Source organism: Coccinella septempunctata, chromosome 5 (genome assembly GCF_907165205.1).
Source record: "Coccinella septempunctata chromosome 5, icCocSept1.1, whole genome shotgun sequence".
Taxonomy (NCBI): Eukaryota; Metazoa; Arthropoda; class Insecta; order Coleoptera; family Coccinellidae; genus Coccinella; species Coccinella septempunctata.
Genome location: NC_058193.1, coordinates 17944431 through 17968984, shown reverse-complemented (window position 1 = coordinate 17968984; position 24554 = coordinate 17944431). Strand labels below are relative to the sequence as shown.

The following is a 24554-nucleotide window of genomic DNA, read 5'->3' as shown; positions in this document are numbered from 1 at the left end:
GTGAAAGAAACCAGTAAAATATCATGGAAACCATAAAACTGCCATAATTGATCTGCGAGATAACTATTTCTTGAATCTTGATAAGCAAATAAGAACCCTATTCAAAACCATTGAAGTAGGTACACGAAAATATTTGTTACTTTGATAGGGTGACGGGCACAATATAACCAATACAATGAACCACCCCTTAACGTTTCCGCCCGCAACGGACCAATTAGGTCATAAATACTACCTGCGAAAACAAAAAATTGTATTTTAATGTATTTTGAAATGAGTTTTATGATTGTTGACACATTTTTCCGAAATATTCCAATTTGTATCTATTCATATTCAAACCCCAGCATCTCAAAATAGAATATTTTCTATAAAACGGCCTTTTCAAAATCGTTTTAGATATATGATCAAATTTCAGCGCTTAGGTAGAGAAATTTTCAAGTTCGTAGGTATACTTTCCTTAGAGTCAGGATGTTTCAAGGTTTTCAAAAGAGATAACAATTTCTTGAAAGTTTAGGATAGTCTCCAAGCAAATGCCTCTTCATGATTTTCGAAGAAAAAGTCATTGATGTTTATCAACTATACGATAGTTTGATATTTTTTGAAAATATATTTACTCGCTCATATCCACCTTATTCGTAAAACAGATAGGGAGAGGAGCATCTCATAGAAAAATTCATATGCTGAAATTATTTGCTCATAAAAATATTCACTTTGTGTATAGACTCAAATATAATAAACTACCAGTATCGTAACAATATCGAACATTGCGTTGTGGTTTACATTTTATAACCTTGAAATATTAATTTTACACGTTGGTGTTCATGCATTTTGTAGTTCTGAAGTTCATAATAGATTCAAGATTGTATTTCATCGTATGTAGATTTTATTGTTTGTTGTCTTTTACAGTTTTTTCGAAAGAGTTTGTATATTTTGTATTTATTTTATAGCTAAGAAAAAGAATAAAGTTCATACACAACCTAGAAAATTATGATATTCGTTTCATTTGACATTTTGACTTTTGAAGAAGTACAGAGAGAATTTTACATTTAGGAGATTCTACTTGGTCTTGCTGATTACTGTAGCATACTTGACTATTGGCTGTGAGTTCTTCTGTTATTGTGTTTGTTGTTTGCGTAATTTTGTCTGACTGACAGCTTTTTCAGACCCTGAGGATGACACAAATTGGTGTCGAAATATAGGTATTCGCTAAAAAAGTCTTTCAATTACCATTTGCCCTACGCCGCATACCCTTATTTTGCTGAATTATCGATTCTCGGCGGTGAACTTGTCTCTATAAACATTTTATCCAAACATATTTTTTAGTGTGATGAACAATAAGATGGATAAGAAAACGATATTGAGAACCGGATTGAAAAAATTCAAAAATACCTGGAGTAAAAAGAAGAATTTGAAGAGAATTGTTGAAATCAGGAATTTTATGAGGGCACTTATAGGAGAACGAAAACGAAAAACTTCTTGTTTAGATGTTAGATGTGAAAGAATCCATGACTATTCCTGACATAAAAGAAGATAGAAAAGGTACTATTAGCAAGAATGACCTAATTGTAAGAATAAATTCTGGAATATGTGATACCGTTACAGAAAAATATGTCGAATATAAAAAACCAAAAAAAAAACTTGGAGCTCAAACTGTTCAAAATAAATGATTTCGAAAAAAAACTACACACCAATTTCGGGAATAAAACCTTATTCAGGATTCGTTACACAAACCAGGGCAATATATTCTAAATGATATGTAAGAACATGTTAGATGACATGTAAGAAATATTAGAATTGGAAAAATTCTAGGTTTGTATACCGAAAATACAAAAGTACTGTTTTGAGTACCATGTGATGAGAAATCCAATCCACTAAACATAAATGGCCTCATGTCAAAGAACCTAATAACTGAACTTAAAGCAGATACAATTTGCTACAATTCCATAAAACGTTCTATGAATTTTGCATTTTTTTTCTCCGGCGGTTATTATAAATACCGCTTCAGTGCTTTCTTCTGCAGATATTTATTCTGTGTATCTGTAACTTATAACTTTCAATTTAATTATTGATATTTCATTGTTTTATATCATTGAAAACGTTTGAAACAATAAATAGTATCAGCTTGGTCATCATCCATGAATAGAATTCTTCAACAAAAAATTATATTTTATTTGCAAATTGAATATAATTTGAGAAAAATAAAATATTGTCCAAATTCCTGAGAAAGTTTTTGCCAAAGAATAGAAAGTATATTTCTATTGTATATTCCGCTGTAGAAAAATTCCTGTGGATAATAGTTATTCAAAATCGCATATCTCTTTCAAAAAGTATATAAAACACTTTCTCCACTCCAATTTTCCGTATTTTTAGTGCTAGGATACAGTACCAAAAAATATTTTATGTTCATTATTAAGTATCATCATAAAAAATGGATTGAACACAAATTAATATGTTGCTTCCGTAGAAGTTTTAAATCAGATCAAGCTAACAGCCAATCAGACAACAGAACGGGCAATAGGGTGGTGGGAGTGCTAGGAAGGGATGGTGGAGGCTATATATATACCGGCGGAGTAGATGTCACAACTATTTAGTATTCAGTTGTGAATGTGCTACGTGCTGCAAATATTGTGTTGTGGTTTACATTTTATAACTTTGATATTATCGAATTATCGTTTCATACTTACATATTTGTTTCAGTTTTGAAGACGAGATGGACAGAAAACAGGTCTTTAGAACGGGATTGAAAAAATTGAAGTCTAAGCAAAATAACCTGAGGAGAACAGTTCAAATCCGGAATTTATTGAAGTCACTTGCAGGAGAACGAAAGCAAGGAAATCTTTCTCAGAATTCGAAAACCTCCGAAACTTGTGCTGAAATTAGAGAAGTTAATCAAGATAATCGTGAACAGAAAGATATAATCACGCAAAAATCAAATTCCGATGTTGGCGAAAAAAAGCCGGATGTGTCGAACGGAAATCTAAGGAAACGTTTGACGAGGTCTTTTATTCTGAAGGAGATTCTGAACATGACATCTATCAGAAGAAAACAAGATCTTAATTACAAACTTTTTAAACAAGACGAGTACATTAAGATCAAGAAGAAGGCGACACCTATAAAAACAAAACGTTTTGTAGGATTTGTGACACCATCCCGCGCTTTATGAACAAAATGAAACATTAACTTTGAAAAAAATAATTAAAAATTATTAGTATTAGCTGATTCATTATCAGCATATTCTAAATGAAAAATTTAGTTTGAAAAAAAAATTGGTAGGTGTAGATAACAGTAGGTTAGACAACAGTAGAATAGATAACAGTAGGTTAGACAACAGTAGAATAGATAACAGTAGGTATATCGAGTTAAACATGCATACCAATTCGGGCAGTTCAAAAATGGAATGCTAAGAGGTATTTGTTTGAATTTTTGTTGCCAAACGAAAAAGTAAGTTACAAGTAGGTTGTATATATAGTATATAGTGAGAAGTGGTTAAAAGTACAAATATGTAAGGAGTGTAGCATCGTTTCGAGCGAAATTTAGTTCAGTTTTGTGTCGTTTTGTGAAAAACAACATTCGTTGTGTAATCGGAGAAACAACAAAGGCTTGGTTGGGTCTGAAATTTTTCCATTGCAATTTTAATTAGTGGGACCTGAAAATCCAGAATTGATTGCGATTTATTCAATTATGTCGAATATTTAAGTCATTCTATCCATATAATGGGTCTTTACTGAGTTGCGACAAAAATTTATTCCTTTTCGTGAAAAAAATAATATTAGTAAATAGACATGGGAGACCATATGCTTATCTTCTGATATAGGGGGTGTCAAACATTGGAAAATCGTTCAAGATAAAAACGTATGACAAATTACAGGTGAAGGTGAATAATTGCTGAAACCAAAAATTATCGAAATTAATATTCCCATAATTTATCAAAAGTAGAGCGCACTTCGACTTCCAAAATATATAAAAATGCGCGGTTTCTCTTGGAAAAAATTCTCTCTATATACAGGTCTGATTTTTATTGAAGGGACTCTACAGGGTTCAAGGAACCTCCCCTTATATTAATCTGACACACTCGAGTAAATCCAGAATTTCTTGGGCTCTCCATTTTTTGTGTTCGAAAGGTCGCGATCCTGAACATGCCAACGCCTGTTGCCATGAATAAAGATTTAAAAAGAATTTTCTCATTTTTTCAATCAATTATTTGCAGAATAATTTTTTGAACGACACAAGTTAGCACAGATGTAGCACTACATAACATACTATAACATAACATTTATCCTTAGCATCAAAAATATTCATGCCTTCTCAGTTAACTTTGAATGAATTCTTGAATATTGTAAATTGTATTTTGCAGAAGTAGGCCCAGTAGATTTCCCTTCATATGATACTTAAATTAGTACTTTTGTCTTTTCGGTATACCTACAAACCTAGAATTTTTCTAATTCTAATATGTCTTACATGTCATCTAACATGTTCTTACATGTCATTCAGAATATATTGCCCTGGGTGGTGAAACGAAAACTGAATAAGGTTTTATTCCCGAAATTGGTGTTTTTTTCTCGAAATTATTTATTTTGAACAGTTTGAACTACAAATTTTTTCTTTTTTTGCAAAAGGTATCTTATCCAGGGTTTTTTTGAATATTACAGCCTTCGTCGAACCTACATTCAGATTTACTCCTGACGAATTGGGTTTTTTATATTCTACATATTTTTCTGTAACGGTATCACATATTCCAGGATTTTTTCTTACAATTATGTAATTTTTGCTAATAGTACCTTTTTTATCTTCTTTCATGTCAGGGGTAGTCCTGGATTGTTTCACATCTACACAAGGAGTTTTTCCTTTTCGTTCTCCTATAAGTGCCCTCATAAAATTCCTGATTTGAACAGTTCTCTTCAAATTCTTCTTGGTACTCTTGGTATTCTTCAATTTTTTCAATCCGGTACTCAAAGCGGCGTAGGAGGACAAATGGTAATTGAAAGAATTTTTTAGCGAATACCTATTTACCTATTTCGAGACCAATTTGTGTCATCCTCAGGGTCTGAAAAAGTTGTCAGTCAGACAAAATTACGCAAACAACAAACACAATAACAGAAGAACTCACAGCCAATAGTCATGCAAAATATGCTACAGTCATTAGCAAGACCAAGTAGAATCTCCTAAATGTAAAATTGTTTCTATACTTCTTCAAATGTCAAAATGTCAAATGAAACGAATATCATAATTTTCTAGGTTGTGTATGAACTGTGATCTTTGAACTACTATTAATTTCTAGATTAGATGTGAAATGTCTCTGATCTACTTTATTCTTTTTCTTAGCTATCAAATAAATACGAAATATACAAACTCTTTCAAAAAAACTGTAAAAGACAACAAACAATAAAATCTTACATACAATGAAATACAATCTTGAATCTATTATGAACTACAGAACTACAAAATGCATGAACAAAAACATGTAAAATGATTATATCAAGGTTATAAAATGTAAACCACAACGCAATGTTCGATATTGTTACGATACTGGTAGTTTATTATATTTGAGCCTATCCACAAAGTGAATATTTTTATGGGCAAATAATTTCATGAATTTTTCTATGAGACGCTCCTCTCCCAATCTTTTTTACGAATAAGGAAGATATGAGCGAGTAAATATATTTTTAAAAAATATCAAACTATCGTATCGTTGATAAACATCAATGACTTTTTCTTCGAAAATCATGAAGCTTGGAGACTATCCTAATCTTTCAAGAAATTGTTATCTTTTTTGAAAACCTTGAAACATCCTGACTTATAAGAAAAGGGTACCTACGAACTTGAAAATTTGTTATTTCCACAGGTAGAAACATTTCTCTACATAAGCACTGAAATTTGATCGTATATCTCAAACGATTTTGAAAAGGCCGTTTTATAGAAAATATTCTATTTTGAGATGCTGGGGTTCGAATATGAATCGATACAAATCGAAATATTTCGGAAAAATGTGTCAACAATCATAAAACTTAGTTCGAAATACTTCAAATACAATTTCTTGTTTTCGCAGGCAGTATTTATGACCTAATTGGTCCGTTGCGGGCGGAAACGTTAAGGGGTGGTTTATTGTATTGGTTATATTGTACCAGTCACCCTATCAAAGTAACAAATATTTTCGTGTACCTACTTCAATGGTTTTGAAAAGGGTTCTTATTTGCTTATCAAGAAATAGTTATCTAGCTGATCAATAATGGCAGTTTTATGGTTTCCATGAAATTGTTCTGGTTGCTTTTACAGAAGAATTCCTTTTGTATTTATCAAAAGAAAGTTTTTAATTTTTGTGTCAAGAAATTGAATGATATTTTGAACATTCATCAGATTAAATCAGTTTCACTCTATCATTCAATCGATTGACTATTTTGATGTTTAAATCGTAGTATTTTTATCCATTAAATTCTAAAAGAAGTCGAAAAATAATATATTTCAATCTGTAAACAGTCTTTATGAGTGGAAGTACTTGAAACAGTACCTACTCTTGTCTTTTCTTAAGACAGTATGTACGCTGCATGAATAGTCATAAAAAATTAGGATTGGCCTTTGAAAAAGCTATCGATGACGTCATATCTCAAACACAATTTGATTCACTAAATTAAATGTGAGAGTTTTGCGAGAAATCTCCACAAATGCGAAGTTTCATTTTTTTAATTTGTATCTTTTGATACATTGAAAATATTTCGTTTAAGTATTTCTTTGTATCTACACGAGTTGGTATATTCGATGTCCGTCATCTCAGAGGCAAAATATGACAATTATACTTAACTGGTTTTTCAAACATATAGGGTGTCCCGAAAATCGACGTCAATCCGGCACATAGTGATAGCTCAATTCATTTCTGGCCGGAATATCAAAATTTAGTTATAGTAAAACTGCCTTGGTTTTCGAGATATTGACAGTTTTGTGAAATTGGACGAAATCATCACCTCGTTGATTGTTCTCAGTACCACGGCTACAAATGTTGATAGTTTGTTGTCTTTTTTTTTCAATCGAATATTAAGGATGAATCAGCCTATTCAACATGATCAAAGATTATCCCAAGATTACTATGGTGCGCCGAGAAAAAAAAATTACTTGGACTATTTGCTCGAAAAGCAGAATTATTTTTTTTTGGTGTAGCAGGGGGAAAATCTGCAAGTCAGACGAACCACCCTCTCCTGAGGGGGAACAAGTGTGGGGTTCCTCACTCTCCTGAGCTCGAGACCCACTAAAATCCCTCAACTGCTTCTTGAATTTTGGTTCCGGGCATTTGCCTATAAACCGTTCATTTCTTAGTCGGTTGTCTTCTCGCACACTATCGTGCTGAGATTTATGTATACATCCTCTCTCTATTGGAGTAACACTTTATTGAATTTTTCAATAAGTTTCTGTTGTGATTTTATTCTCTTTTTAATTGATCTCTTGGCTTCGGTTAATTCGCATTCTCCTTTTGTCTTTCTCTGGGTCGTAGTCCACTGGTCTCCTGAGTTCTTGATTCGGATGGTTTTTCGCTGTTTCGAATAATTTCTCTGCTTTTCTGTTCATGAATTCCGTTATGGTTTCCCATTTTAGTTCCTTATAAATCTGTCTATTCCTGACAAACCAAGGTGCATCTATTGCACATCAAAGCAGCTTGTTTTCAGTGGCCTTAATTCTTTTGATATGGCTCTTTGCCGCGAAACCCCAGGCAACTGATCCATAAGTCAGTTGCGGCCTAGCAACGGCTTTGATTATCTTCAATTTTGTATCGTTAGCAGAATTATTTTCTTGTCCTAGGCTGATCGTCCATTGGGACGGAAAGCTTCGAAATCGATCCCAGTACGTATATCTTTTTGGGGCAGCGTCCACTGGATCCGCATCGTTCGTCAGTTTTCGTCCGTATACGATGTGCGATCCGATCCCATTCTGTTGGGATTTTAGTTGCGAATTGAGGGAAAGGAAACTCAGGATATATATGGCATGACAACTTTATTTTTGAAAGCTCTATCAATCGAAATTACCAAACCCCTCACAACAATTTTCAATTTCAGTCTAGAGACACTCTAGATAGCAAAAGTTACACTGATACATAAGAAAGGGGATGTAAACGACCTGTTAAACTACCGTCCAATTTCCATTTTGCCAGCCTTATCAAAAATTCTTGAAGAAATTGTTAAGTCAAGACTCTTATCATGCTTTGAACAATATAAAAATTGCTTGGAGGACATCAACGTACTTTCAGGAGCTCTAGGTCGACAACAATTATGCTATTACAAGCGATGAATGAAATAATAGAAGCCCTCGATGAAAAATGGCCATCTGAGATCATTTCACGAGATTCATCAAAGGCCTTTGATACCGTAGATCATGAAATACTCGAAGGAAAACTGCGGCTCTATGGTCTGTGTGCTGCTGATATCTTCGTTTCTCTCAAACACGAGACAGCGGGTTGTATGGAGCGGCGTACTTTTAGGGTCAGAGAGTATGAAGTATAGGGTTCCACAGGGATCAAAGCTAGGACCATTACAATTCATTATATTTATCAATGATTTGAATCTCACCAGGACTCAGCAAACCATGCATTTAATTACACTCCTGTTTGCAGATGATACTTCCTTTCTTTTGAAGGCGACAGACATTGATAAACTGAGAATATTGGAGATATATGTTTATTGGATATCAAACAACTGGTTCAACTGTAATGCTCTAGCCATTAATAATTCTAAAACAAAACAACTAAGTATAAGAAGTAGCAAAGACGAAAAGATCAATTTACTGCGAATCATATTTGATGCAGCACTTTCTTGGGAATCATACATCACCGAACTGAAAAAGAAACTTACAGTGGCAATATACACAATTGTAGTAGTTAGCAAGGTTTCCTCCAGAAATGCAGCAGTGATGGCCCATTTTGCCAACTTCCATTCCACATATGGAATACTCTTATGAGGTGTGTCAACTCACTCAGGCGACATACTCATTATCCAGAAAAAAGCAATAAGAACAATATTGTGTCTTAAATAAATGGATAGCTGCAGGAATGCATTTCAGTAGCTCCATATACTTAACGTACCGACAGCCTATGCTCTGGAATGTGTCTCATATGTACACACATACCTGAACACTTTTCCAGCAAATAACTATTTCACAGATTCAATACGAGGAGCAAAAATCAACTTACCATACCATAGCTCAACAAGGGATAGACTACTGTGGCTCTAAAATTTATAATAGGCTACCCGACGATATCAAACAGTTTCAAGGAAGAAGATTCAAAAACTGTGTTCGAAAAATACTTCTGCAAAATACAATTTACAATATTCAAGAATTCATTCAAAGTTAACTGAGAAGGCATGAATATTTTTGATGCTAAGGATAAATGTTATGTTATAGTATGTTATGTAGTGCTACATCTGTGCTAACTTGTGTCGTTCAAAGAATTATTCTGCAAATAATTGATTGAAAAAATGAGAAAATTCTTTTTAAATCTTTATTCATGGCAACAGGCGTTGGCATGTTCAGGATCGCGACCTTTCGAACACAAAAGTTGGAGAGCCCAAGAAATTCTGGATTTACTCGAGTGTGTCAGATTAATATAAGGGGAGGTTCCTTGAACCCTGTAGAGTCCCTTCAATAAAAATCAGACCTGTAAATAGAGGGAATTTTTTCCAAGAGAAACCGCGCATTTTTATATATTTTGGAAGTCGAAGTGCGCTCTACTTTTGATAAATTATGGGAATATTAATTTCGATAATTTTTGGTTTCAGCAATTATTCACCTTCACCTGTAATTTGTCATACGTTTTTATCTTGAACGATTTTCCAATGTTTGACACCCCCTATATCAGAAGATAAGCATATGGTCTCCCATGTCTATTTACTAATATTATTTTTTTCACGAAAAGGAATAAATTTTTGTCGCAACTCAGTAAAGACCCGTTATATGGATAGAATGACTTAAATATTCGACATAATTGAATAAATCGCAATCAATTCTGGATTTTCAGGTCCCACTAATTAAAATTGCAATGCAGAGCCGGAGCGAGGGCGTGGCGAGAGAGGCGGTCGCCACGGGCGCTAGCGATCTGGGGGCGCAAAATAAAAATAATAAAAAAACAGTATTCTCTCCAATTGAATATTTTTCATTTAATATTTAACACAAAACATAATATTATAAAAATATGCTATAACACATTATACATATGTGTGTGAATTAAATTAATGTGAACGTAAACGAACACTATACATGTGTAATTGTAAACAACGTCCGTAGTCCACACCATAGACTGGAGAACAATAACCAAATACTTAATAATAATACATTATCAAGTATATAGTCCACACCAAAGATTTTAGAGTAACTCTATAATCTTTGGTCCACACCATCAGTCTGAAAACATAATGCGTTGGCACAGCCTTCTGAAGAACGTCTCTATAGATGGCTATAGATTGGGGGTATTTCCTTCAGAACATAGACAACAATGGCCCCTTTTATCGGAGACAACGCTCGTGCATTTGTGTTTCTAATGGTTTTACTTCTATATACTAAATTAATGAGTGAAATTATAATATGAGCCTGGAAATCATTCGAACTGGAGAGCTGGTAAATTATCGCAGATGAAGATTACAGAAGAGGAAAAGAGGAGAAAAATAAAAGAGCCTGGAGGAGAAGCTGATGATGAAACATTTAATTTTGACTAGAAGATTAAGCTAAAAAAGGATCTCATTCAAGTATTGAACTCTATTTCAGTGCAACCTGAAGAAAGATTCAGTGTTTTGCCAGAAGTTGCTGAAGGCAGCTTTCTCGAGGGAATATGTTTGCAAGACTTTCTACTTGGCGAACTAAACAAGAAAGCATTGAATTATAGTTCCGATTCAGATGCAGACAAATTTATGGCCACTCAAAATATTTTTGACTTTATCAGTAACTACAGCTGCCACAGCTACATATTAACGTTCTTTCAACAATTTGAAATTCGTGAAAACCTACTTAAGGTCTTCAACTGGACAGAAAAGGCTGACTTATTTAGCATAGCAGTCCCATCAATAAAAAAGAATCACGACATCATTGATATTCTTGCAGAAACCAAAGCAAGAAAAGTGAAATTATAGTTCATTTTGAATGCATGTTATTGTTATTTTGTATCCCTTTTATTTTGATTTAATTTGTATCAATTTCTTTAAAATAGGAAAGATTTTTCCGAGCAAAAAAATCTAGGTATTCGATTATGAAAGATAAATACAAATCAACATAAGAAAGAGAATCTCTTAGGGGCGCATTATGAGAATTTGCCACAGGCGCCAGAATCCTAGTTCCGGCTCTGTTGCAATGGAAAAATTTCAGACCCAACCGAGCCTTTGTTGTTTCTCCGATTACACAACGAATGTTGTTTTTCACAAAACGACACAAAACTGAACTAAATTTCGCTCGAAACGATGCTACACTCCTTACATATTTGTACTTTTAACCCCTTCTCACTATATACTATATATACAACCTACTTGTAACTTACTTTTTCGTTTGGCAACAAAAATTCAAACAAATACCTCTTAGCATTCCATTTTTGAACTGCCTGAATTGGTATGCATGTTTAACTCGATATACCTACTGTTATCTATTCTACTGTTGTCTAACCTACTGTTATCTATTCTACTGTTGTCTAACCTACTGTTATCACAGCCCTCTTAAAAACAGAGCCATGAACACTATGTCGCAACACCGCAAATAGCTTGGTGCGGAAGGCCGACTTTAGGCTGCAGTGAGTGCGCTATAGGAGCGCGATTTTCGAATACATTTCAATTAGTATTCTAAAAATCGACATGGGATGTCTCATTTTTAATAAAATATCTATAAGACACTATCCTAAGCCATACTTGGTCAAAGAATTGGATTGACTGATCATATTATGATTCGAGAACCAGTTAATGAAAATAATTTGATCTTTATAATAGCACCAAGAATGAATGATAAATACAATGATTGTGGCAATATTGCATATTTTGAACCCTATTTATCGTTCATCAAGAACCAACAAAAAGGTGTGGTGTCATCTCTTCCCACAAAATTGTGTAAATGAACTCATGAGTCCAAATATTATAAATGAGTTAACAGTTAAGGAGGTATGAGCAAAAACTGAGAAGAACTGTACGTTGAATAAATTTGCTCACACAAAAAAACAAAACTGAAATAGAATTGTCCATACCAATATTTAACTCAAAATATGAAATTCAAATACCTACATAAATAATTACAATCGACAGAGGTGAATCTTGAAGAACTATCGTATTCCCATTTTATCCAATTCTTTATTTTTTAGGTAATTTCAATAAATTATCACGATCGAGAACTGTTGCTTTCTTTTTTCTAGAGAGTTGGAAAAGGTTTGATAGTTTATATTTTTCACATGATTATTCAATTGAATATGTAAACAAAAGTTGAGCGAAGTGGATACAAAACACTTTTTCAAATCACTTTCACAACTGCAAGTCCGTGAAAAATCACCAATATTAAATTCTAATTCAACACTACGACTTTTAATTCTACCAAGTCTGTTTTTGATATGTAGCAAGAAAAATTTGGATACATTTGATGACTTTTTCAAAAACTCCACATTCTTTCAATTGTGGACATTTCTTTGGCATAGATAAATGTTTCAGTGGTGACTGTCTTGAAATGCTATCAGCTTATAATATTAAATTTGATAAAATTTCACAATTCACAATATCGTTAGTACGTTAGTATCAAAATGAATTTCGCAAAATGCACTGTATGTATTTATTTATTTTGGAATTTTTGGAGAAGGAAAATATACCTACTAACATAATCATTTTCTGAAGATTTATTATTGCTTTGCTGCTAGATTTACAACATTTATTAGGTATGATACGAAATCGATCCTACAAGCAAAATCGATTTCAAAAACGTTAGGTACTTTACCAAACGAAAGTTCACTTCATTTCTTTTCAATCTTTTTATCAAACAATTCACTTCACTCATAGAATTTTTTCCTCGGCATACAATTCACTTCACTCATAGACTTTTTTCTCCTTCAGCACACAATTCACAGCACTTTCAAGCACTAAAAACAAAAAACCAAAAACTACACATAACCTACAAACAACACGACGCCGGCAAGCACGATACGAGAACTAGAAATTCTAGGCCTTTCCCTGTGTTGCCAAACTTCCCCTCATCACGGCTATGTGTTAAGAGGGCTGTGCTGTTATCTACACCTATCAATTTTTTTTTCAAACTAAATTTTTCATTTAGAATATGCTGATAATGAATCAGCTAATACTAATAATTTTTATTTTTTTTTTCAAAGTTAATGTTTCATTTTGTTCATAAAGCGCGGGATGGTGTCACAAATCCTACAAAACGTTTTGTTTTTATAGGTGTCGCCTTCTTCTTGATCTTAATGTACTCGTCTTGTTTAAAAAGTTTGTAATTAAGATCTTGTTTTCTTCTGATAGATGTCATGTTCAGAATCTCCTTCAGAATAAAAGACCTCGTCAAACGTTTCCTTAGATTTCCGTTCGACACATCCGGCTTTTTTTCGCCAACATCGGAATTTGATTTTTGCGTGATTATATCTTTCTGTTCACGATTATCTTGATTAACTTCTCTAATTTCAGCACAAGTTTCGGAGGTTTTCGAATTCTGAGAAAGATTTCCTTGCTTTCGTTCTCCTGCAAGTGACTTCAATAAATTCCGGATTTGAACTGTTCTCCTCAGGTTATTTTGCTTAGACTTCAATTTTTTCAATCCCGTTCTAAAGACCTGTTTCCTGTCCATCTCGTCTTCAAAACTGAAACAAATATGTAAGTATGAAACGATAATTCGATAATATCAAAGTTATAAAATGTAAACCACAACACAATATTTGCAGCACGTAGCACATTCACAACTGAATAGTAAAAAGTTGTGACATCTACTCCGCCGGTATATATATAGCCTCCACCATCCCTTCCTAGCACTCCCACCACCCTATTGCCCGTTCTGTTGTCTGATTGGCTGTTAGCTTGATCTGATTTAAAACTTCTACGGAAGCAACATATTAATTTGTGTTCAATCCATTTTTTATGATGATACTTAATAATGAACATAAAATATTTTTTATTACTGTATCCTAGCACTAAAAATACGGAAAATTGGAGTGGAGAAAGTGTTTTATATACTTTTTGAAAGAGATATGCGATTTTGAATAACTATTATCCACAGGAATTTTTCTACAGCGGAATATACAATAGAAATATACTTTCTATTCTTTGGCAAAAACTTTCTCAGGAATTTGGACAATATTTTATTTTTCTCAAATTATATTCAATTTGCAAATAGAATATAATTTTTTGTTGAAGAATTCTATTCATGGATGATGACCAAGCTGATACTATTTATTGTTTCAAACGTTTTCAATGATATAAAACAATGAAATATCAATAATTAAATTGTAGCAGATTGTAGAATTATTCCAATTCTAATATTTCTTACATGTCATCTAACATGTTCTTACACGTCATTTAGAATATATTGCCCTGGTTTGTGTAACGAATCCTGAATAAGGTTTTATTCCCGAAATTGGTGTGTCTTTTTTTTCGAAATCATTTATTTTGAACAGTTTGAGCTCCAAGTTTTCTTTTGGTTTTTTATACTCAACATATTTTTCTGTAACGGTATCACATATTCCAGAATTTATTCTTACAATTATGTCATTTTTGCTAATAGTACCTTTTCTATCTTCTTTTATGTCAGGAAAAATCATGGATTCTTCATATTTAAACAAGGAGTTTTTAGTTTTCGTTCTTCTATAAGCGCCCTCATAAAATTCCTGATTTCAACAATTCTCTTCAAATTCTTCTTTTTACTCCAGGTATTTTTGAATTTTTTCAATCCGGTTCTCAATATCGTTTTCTTATCCATCTTATTGTTCATCACACTAAAAAATATGTTTGGATAAAATGTTTATAGAGACAAGTTCACCGCCGAGAATCGATAATTCAGCAAAATAAGGGTATGCGGCGTAGGGCAAATGGTAATTGAAAGACTTTTTTAGCGAATATCTATATTTCGACACCAATTTGTGTCATCCACAGGGTCTGAAAAAGTTGTCAGTCAGACAAAATTACGCAAACAACAAACACAATAACAGAAGAACTCACAGCCAATAGTCATGAAAAGTATGCTACAGTCATCAGCAGGACCAAGTAGAATCTCCTAAATATAAAATTCTCTCTATACTTCTTCAATAGTCAAAATGTCAAATGAAACGAATATCATAATTTTCTAGGTTGTGTATGAACTGTGATTTTTGAACTATTATTAATTTCTTGATTAGATGTGAAATGTCACTGATCTACTTCATTCTTTTTCTTAGCTATAAAATAAATACAAAATATACAAACTCTTTCAAAAAAACGATGTAATACAATCTTGAATCTATTATGAACTTCAGAACTACAAAATGCATGAACAACAACGTGTAAAATTAATATTTCAAGGTTATAAAATGTAAACCACAACGCAATGTTCGATATTGTTACGATACTGGTAGTTTATTATATTTGAGTCTATACACAAAGTGAATATTTTTATGAGCAAATAATTTAAGCATATGAATTTTTCTATGAGATGCTCCTTTCCCTATCTTTTTTACAAATAAGGAGGATATGAGCGAGTAGATATAATTTCAAAAAATATCAAACTATCGTATCGTTGATAAACATCAATGACTTTTTCTTCGAAAATCATGAAGAGGCATTTGCTTGGAGACTATGCTAATCTTTCAAGAAATTGTTATCTCTTTTGAAAACCTTGAAACATCCTGACTCATAAGAAAAGTATACCTACGAACTTGAAAATTTCTCTACCTAAAAGCTGAAATTTGATCGTATATCTATAACGATTTTGGAAAGGCCGTTTTATAGAATAAATTCTATTTTGAGATGCTGGGGTTCGAATATGAATAGATACAAATTGGAATATTTCGGAAAAATGTGTCGACAATCATAAAACTCATTTCAAAATACATTAAAATACAATTTCTTGTTTTCGCAGGTAGTATTTATGACCTAATTGGTCCGTTGAGGGCGGAAACGTTAAGGGGTGGTTCATTGTATTGGTTATATTGTGCCCGTCACCCTATCAAAGTAACAAATATTTTCGTGTACCTACTTCAATGGTTTTGAATAGGGTTCTTATTTGCTTATCAAGATTCAAGAAATAGTTATCTCGCAGATCAATTATGGCAGTTTTATGGTTTCCATGATATTTTACTGGTTTCTTTCACAGAGAAATTCCTTTTGTATTTATCAAAAAAAAAGTTTTTAATTTTTCAGTCAAGAAAATGAATGATATTTTGAACATGCATCAGATTATTGTTTTCAGTGGCCTTAATTCTTTTGATATGGCTCTTTGCCGCGAAACCCCAGGCAACTGATCCATAAGTCAGTTGCGGCCTAGCAACGGCTTTGATTATCTTCAATTTTGTATCGTTAGCAGAATTATTTTCTTGTCCTAGGCTGATCGTCCATTGGGACGGAAAGCTTCGAAATCGATGTGCGATCCGATCCCATTCTGTTGGGATTTTAGTTGCGAATTGAGGGAAAGGAAACTCAGGATATATATGGCATGACAACTTTATTTTTGAAAGCTCTATCAATCGAAATTACCAAACCCCTCACAACAATTTTCAATTTCAGTCTAGAGACACTCTAGATAGCAAAAGTTACACTGATACATAAGAAAGGGGATGTAAACGACCTGTTAAACTACCGTCCAATTTCCATTTTGCCAGCCTTATCAAAAATTCTTGCAGAAATTGTTAAGTCAAGACTCTTATCATGCTTTGAACAATATAAAAATTGCTTGGAGGACATCAACGTACTTTCAGGAGCTCTAGGTCGACAACAATTATGCTATTACAAGCGATGAATGAAATATTAGAAGCCCTCGATGAAAAATGGCCATCTGAGATCATTTCACGAGATTCATCAAAGGCCTTTGATACCGTAGATCATGAAATACTCGAAGGAAAACTGCGGCTCTATGGTCTGTGTGCTGCTGATATCTTCGTTTCTCTCAAACACGAGACAGCGGGTTGTATGGAGCGGCGTACTTTTAGGGTCAGAGAGTATGAAGTATAGGGTTCCACAGGGATCAAAGCTAGGACCATTACAATTCATTATATTTATCAATGATTTGAATCTCACCAGGACTCAGCAAACCATGCATTTAATTACACTCCTGTTTGCAGATGATACTTCCTTTCTTTTGAAGGCGACAGACATTGATAAACTGAGAATATTGGAGATATATGTTTATTGGATATCAAACAACTGGTTCAACTGTAATGCTCTAGCCATTAATAATTCTAAAACAAAACAACTAAGTATAAGAAGTAGCAAAGACGAAAAGATCAATTTACTGCGAATCATATTTGATGCAGCACTTTCTTGGGAATCATACATCACCGAACTGAAAAAGAAACTTACAGTGGCAATATACACAATTGTAGTAGTTAGCAAGGTTTCCTCCAGAAATGCAGCAGTGATGGCCCATTTTGCCAACTTCCATTCCACATATGGAATACTCTTATGAGGTGTGTCAACTCACTCAGGCGACATACTCATTATCCAGAAAAAAGCAATAAGAACAATATTGTGTCTTAAATAAATGGATAGCTGCAGGAATGCATTTCAGTAGCTCCATATACTTAACGTACCGACAGCCTATGCTCTGGAATGTGTCTCATATGTACACACATACCTGAACACTTTTCCAGCAAATAACTATTTCACAGATTCAATACGAGGAGCAAAAATCAACTTACCATACCATAGCTCAACAAGGGATAGACTACTGTGGCTCTAAAATTTATAATAGGCTACCCGACGATATCAAACAGTTTCAAGGAAGAAGATTCAAAAACTGTGTTCGAAAAATACTTCTGCAAAATACAATTTACAATATTCAAGAATTCATTCAAAGTTAACTGAGAAGGCATGAATATTTTTGATGCTAAGGATAAATGTTATGTTATAGTATGTTATGTAGTGCTACATCTGTGCTAACTTGTGTCGTTCAAAGAATTATTCTGCAAATAATCGATTGAAAAAATGAGAAAATTCTTTTTAAATCTTTATTCATGGCAACAGGCGTTGGCATGTTCAGGATCGCGACCTTTCGAACACAAAAGTTGGAGAGCCCAAGAAATTCTGGATTTACTCGAGTGTGTCAGATTAATATAAGGGGAGGTTCCTTGAACCCTGTAGAGTCCCTTCAATAAAAATCAGACCTGTAAATAGAGGGAATTTTTTCCAAGAGAAACCGCGCATTTTTATATATTTTGGAAGTCGAAGTGCGCTCTACTTTTGATAAATTATGGGAATATTAATTTCGATAATTTTTGGTTTCAGCAATTATTCACCTTCACCTGTAATTTGTCATACGTTTTTATCTTGAACGATTTTCCAATGTTTGACACCCCCTATATCAGAAGATAAGCATATGGTCTCCCATGTCTATTTACTAATATTATTTTTTTCACGAAAAGGAATAAATTTTTGTCGCAACTCAGTAAAGACCCGTTATATGGATAGAATGACTTAAATATTCGACATAATTGAATAAATCGCAATCAATTCTGGATTTTCAGGTCCCACTAATTAAAATTGCAATGGAAAAATTTCAGACCCAACCGAGCCTTTGTTGTTTCTCCGATTACACAACGAATGTTGTTTTTCACAAAACGACACAAAACTGAACTAAATTTCGCTCGAAACGATGCTACACTCCTTACATATTTGTACTTTTAACCCCTTCTCACTATATACTATATATACAACCTACTTGTAACTTACTTTTTCGTTTGGCAACAAAAATTCAAACAAATACCTCTTAGCATTCCATTTTTGAACTGCCTGAATTGGTATGCATGTTTAACTCGATATACCTACTGTTATCTATTCTACTGTTGTCTAACCTACTGTTATCTACACCTACCAATTTTTTTTTCAAACTAAATTTTTCATTTAGAATATGCTGATAATGAATCAGCTAATACTAATAATTTTTAATTTTTTTTTCAAAGTTAATGTTTCATTTTGTTCATAAAGCGCGGGATGGTGTCACAAATCCTACAAAACGTTTTGAGGCATTTGCTTGGAGACTATGCTAATCTTTCAAGAAATTGTTATCTCTTTTGAAAACCTTGAAACATCCTGACTCATAAGAAAAGTATACCTACGAACTTGAAAATTTCTCTACCTAAAAGCTGAAATTTGATCGTATATCTATAACGATTTTGGAAAGGCCGTTTTATAGAATAAATTCTATTTTGAGATGCTGGGGTTCGAATATGAATAGATACAAATTGGAATATTTCGGAAAAATGTGTCAACAATCATAAAACTCATTTCAAAATACATTAAAATACAATTTCTGGTTTTCGCAGGTAGTATTTATGACCTAATTGGTCCGTTGAGGGCGGAAACGTTAAGGGGTGGTTCATTGTATTGGTTATATTGTGCCCGTCACCCTATCAAAGTAACAAATATTTTCGTGTACCTACTTCAATGGTTTTGAATAGGGTTCTTATTTGCTTATCAAGATTCAAGAAATAGTTATCTCGCAGATCAATTATGGCAGTTTTATGGTTTCCATGATATTTTACTGGTTTCTTTCACAGAGAAATTCCTTTTGTATTTATCAAAAAAAAAGTTTTTAATTTTTCAGTCAAGAAAATGAATGATATTTTGAACATGCATCAGATTAAATCAGTTTCACTCAATCATATTAATTCATTTAGGACATACAGCATATTCTGAATAAATCATTAAGTATGAAAAAATTTAAAAATGGTAGGTGTACAGAAAAGACAAGGGTGGGTACTGTTTTAAGTACTTCCACTCATAAAGGCTGTTTACAGATTGAAATATATTATTTATCGACTCATTTTGGAATTTAATTGAGAAAATACTAAACATCAAAATAGTCAATCGATTGAATTATTGAGTGAAACTGATTTAATCTGATGCATGTTCAAAATATCATTCATTTTCTTGACTGAAAAATTAAAAACTTTTTTTTTTTGATAAATACAAAAGGAATTTTTCTGTGAAAGAAACCAGTAAAATATCATGGAAACCATAAAACTGCCATAATTGATCTGCGAGATAACTATTTCTTGAATCTTGATAAGCAAATAAGAACCCTATTCAAAACCATTGAAGTAGGTACACGAAAATATTTGTTACTTTGATAGGGTGACGGGCACAATATAACCAATACAATGAAACACCCCTTAACGTTTCCGCCCGCAACGGACCAATTAGGTCATAAATACTACCTGCGATAACAAGAAATTGTATTTTAATGTATTTTGAAATGAGTTTTATGATTGTTGACACATTTTTCCGAAATATTCCAATTTGTATCTATTCATATTCGAACCCCAGCATCTCAAAATAGAATATTTTCTATAAAACGGCCTTTTCAAAATCGTTTTAGATATACGATCGAATTTCAGCGCTTAGGTAGAGAAATTTTCAAGTTCGTAGGTATACTTTCCTTATGAGTCAGGATGTTTCAAGGTTTTCAAAAGAGATAACAATTTCTTGAAAGATTAGGATAGTCTCCAAGCAAATGCCTCTTCATGATTTTCGAAGAAAAAGTCATTGATGTTTATCAACTATACGATAGTTTGATATTTTTTGAAAATATATTTACTCGCTCATATCCACCTTATTCGTAAAACAGATAGGGAGAGGAGCATCTCATAGAAAATGAGATGAAATTATTTGCTCATAAAAATATTCACTTTGAGTATAGACTCAAATATAATAAACTACCAGTATCGTAACAATATCGAACATTGCGTTGTGGTTTACATTTTATAACCTTGAAATATTAATTTTACACGTTGTTGTTCATGCATTTTGTAGTTCTGAAGTTCATAATAGATTCAAGATTGTATTTCATCGTATGTAGATTTTATTGTTTGTTGTCTTTTACAGTTTTTTCGAAAGAGGTTGTATATTTTGTATTTATTTTATAGCTAAGAAAAAGAATAAAGTTCATACACAACCTAGAAAATTATGATATTCGTTTCATTTGACATTTTGACTTTTGAAGAAGTACAGAGACAATTTTACATTTAGGAGATTCTACTTGGTCTTGCTGATTACTGTAGCATACTTGTCTATTGGCTGTGAGTTCTTCTGTTATTGTGTTTGTTGTTTGCGTAATTTTGTCTGACTGACAGCTTTTTCAGACCCTGAGGATGACACAAATTGGTGTCGAAATATAGGTATTCGCTAAAAAAGTCTTTCAATTACCATTTGCCCTACGCCGCATACCCTTATTTTGCTGAATTATCGATTCTCGGCGGTGAACTTGTCTCTATAAACATTTTATCCAAACATATTTTTTAGTGTGATGAACAATAAGATGGATAAGAAAACGATATTGAGAACCGGATTGAAAAAATTCAAAAATACCTGGAGTAAAAAGAAGAATTTGAAGAGAATTGTTGAAATCAGGAATTTTATGAGGGCATTTATAGGAGAACGAAAACGAAAAACTTCTTGTGTAGATGTTAGATGTGAAAGAATCCATGACTATTCCTGACATGAAAGAAGATAGAAAAGGTACTATTAGCAAGAATGACATAAATGTAAGAATAAATTCTGGAATATGTGATACCGTTACAGAAAAATATGTAGAATATAAAAAACCAAAAAAAAAACTTGGAGCTCAAACTTTTCAAAATAAATGATTTCGAAAAAAAAAAACACACCAATTTCGGGAATAAAACCTTATTCAGGATTCGTTACACAAACCAGGGCAATATATTCTAAATGATATGTAAGAACATGTTAGATGACATGTAAGAAATATTACAATTGGAAAAATTCTAGGTTTGTATACCGAAAATACAAAAGTACTGTTTTGAGTACCATGTGATGAGAAATCCACTAAACATAAATGGCCTCATGTCAAAAAACCTAATAACTGAACTTAAAGCAGATACAATCTGCTACAATTCCATAATACGTTCTATGAATTTTACATTTTTTTTCTCCGGCGGTTTTTATAAATACAGCTTCAGTGCTTTCTTCTGCAGATATTTATTCTGTGTATCTGTAACTTATAACTTTTAATTTAATTATTGATATTTCATTGTTTTATTTCATTGAAAACGTTTGAAACAATAAATAGTATCAGCTTGGTCATCATCCATGAATAGAATTCTTCAACAAAAAATTATATTCTATTTGCAAATTGAATATAATTTGAGAAAAATAAAATATTGTCCAAATTCCTGAGAAAGTTTTTGCCAAAGAATAAGAAGTATATTTCTATTGTATATTCCGCTGTAGAAAAATTCCTGTGGATAATAGTTATTCAAAATCGCATATCTCTTTCAAAAAGTATATAAAACACTTTCTCCACTCCAATTTTCCGTATTTTTAGTGCTAGGATACAGTACCAAAAAATATTTTATGTTCATTATTAAGTATCATCATAAAAAATGGATTGAACACAAATTAATATGTTGCTTCCGTAGAAGTTTTAAATCAGATCAAGCTAACAGCCAATCAGACAACAGAACGGGCAATAGGGTGGTGGGAGTGCTAGGAAGGGATGGTGGAGGCTATATATATATACCGGCGGAGTAGATGTCACAACTATTTAGTATTCAGTTGTGAATGTGCTACGTGCTGAAAATATTGTGTTGTGGTTTACATTTTATAACTTTGATATTATCGAATTATCGTTTCATACTTACATATTTGTTTCAGTTTTGAAGACGAGATGGACAGAAAACAGGTCTTTAGAACGGGATTGAAAAAATTGAAGTCTAAGCAAAATAACCTGAGGAGAACAGTTCAAATCCGGAATTTATTGAAGTCACTTGCAGGAGAACGAAAGCAAGGAAATCTTTCTCAGAATTCGAAAACCTCCGAAACTTGTGCTGAAATTAGAGAAGTTAATCAAGATAATCGTGAACAGAAAGATATAATAACGCAAAAATCAAATTCCGATGTTGGCGAAAAAAAGCCGGATGTGTCGAACGGAAATCTAAGGAAACGTTTGACGAGGTCTTTTATTCTGAAGGAGATTCTGAACATGACATCTATCAGAAGAAAACAAGATCTTAATTACAAACTTTTTAAACAAGACGAGTACATTAAGATCAAGAAGAAGGCGACACCTATAAAAACAAAACGTTTTGTAGGATTTGTGACACCATCCCGTGCTTTATGAACAAAATGAAACATTAACTTTGAAAAAAAAATTAAAAATTATTAGTATTAGCTGATTCATTATCAGCATATTCTAAATGAAAAATTTAGTTTGAAAAAAAAATTGGTAGGTGAAGATAACAGTAGGTTAGACAACAGTAGAATAGATAACAGTAGGTATATCGAGTTAAACATGCATACCAATTCAGGCAGTTCAAAAATGGAATGCTAAGAGGTATTTGTTTGAATTTTTGTTGCCAAACGAAAAAGTAAGTTACAAGTAGGTTGTATATATAGTATATAGTGAGAAGGGGTTAAAAGTACAAATATGTAAGGAGTGTAGCATCGTTTCGAGCGAAATTTAGTTCAGTTTTGTGTCGTTTTGTGAAAAACAACATTCGTTGTGTAATCGGAGAAACAACAAAGGCTCGGTTGGGTCTGAAATTTTTCCATTGCAATTTTAATTAGTGGGACCTGAAAATCCAGAATTGATTGCGATTTATTCAATTATGTCGAATATTTAAGTCATTCTATCCATATAACGGGTCTTTACTGAGTTGCGACAAAAATTTATTCCTTTTCGTGAAAAAAATAATATTAGTAAATAGACATGGGAGACCATATGCTTATCTTCTGATATAGGGGGTGTCAAACATTGGAAAATCGTTCAAGATAAAAACGTATGACAAATTACAGGTGAAGGTGAATAATTGCTGAAACCAAAAATTATCGAAATTAATATTCCCATAATTTATCAAAAGTAGAGCGCACTTCGACTTCCAAAATATATAAAAATGCGCGGTTTCTCTTGGAAAAAATTCCCTCTATTTACAGGTCTGATTTTTATTGAAGGGACTCTACAGGGTTCAAGGAACCTCCCCTTATATTAATCTGACACACTCGAGTAAATCCAGAATTTCTTGGGCTCTCCAACTTTTGTGTTCGAAAGGTCGCGATCCTGAACATGCCAACGCCTGTTGCCATGAATAAAGATTTAAAAAGAATTTTCTCATTTTTTCAATCAATTATTTGCAGAATAATTCTTTGAACGACACAAGTTAGCACAGATGTAGCACTACATAACATACTATAACATAACATTTATCCTTAGCATCAAAAATATTCATGCCTTCTCAGTTAACTTTGAATGAATTCTTGAATATTGTAAATTGTATTTTGCAGAAGTATTTTTCGAACACAGTTTTTGAATCTTCTTCCTTGAAACTGTTTGATATCGTCGGGTAGCCTATTATAAATTTTAGAGCCACAGTAGTCCATCCCTTGTTGAGCTATGGTATGGTAAGTTGATTTTTGCTCCTCGTATTG

General features: G+C 32.8%; 2 long non-coding RNA genes across 2 annotated transcripts; one reads left to right on the top strand and one right to left on the bottom strand.

The window, feature by feature from the left end:
- Positions 1 to 1185: 1185 nt before the first annotated feature.
- LOC123314300 lies at positions 1186 to 24488 on the top strand. Its single transcript, XR_006537795.1, has 3 exons — positions 1186 to 1536; positions 2695 to 3346; positions 23376 to 24488. It is a non-coding gene; the product is annotated as an uncharacterized LOC123314300 (long non-coding RNA).
- On the bottom strand, positions 13323 to 15358 carry LOC123314299. Its single transcript, XR_006537794.1, has 3 exons — positions 15144 to 15358; positions 14713 to 14920; positions 13323 to 13792 (listed from the first exon to the last, which is right to left on the bottom strand). It is a non-coding gene; the product is annotated as an uncharacterized LOC123314299 (long non-coding RNA).
- Positions 24489 to 24554: the final 66 nt, after the last annotated feature.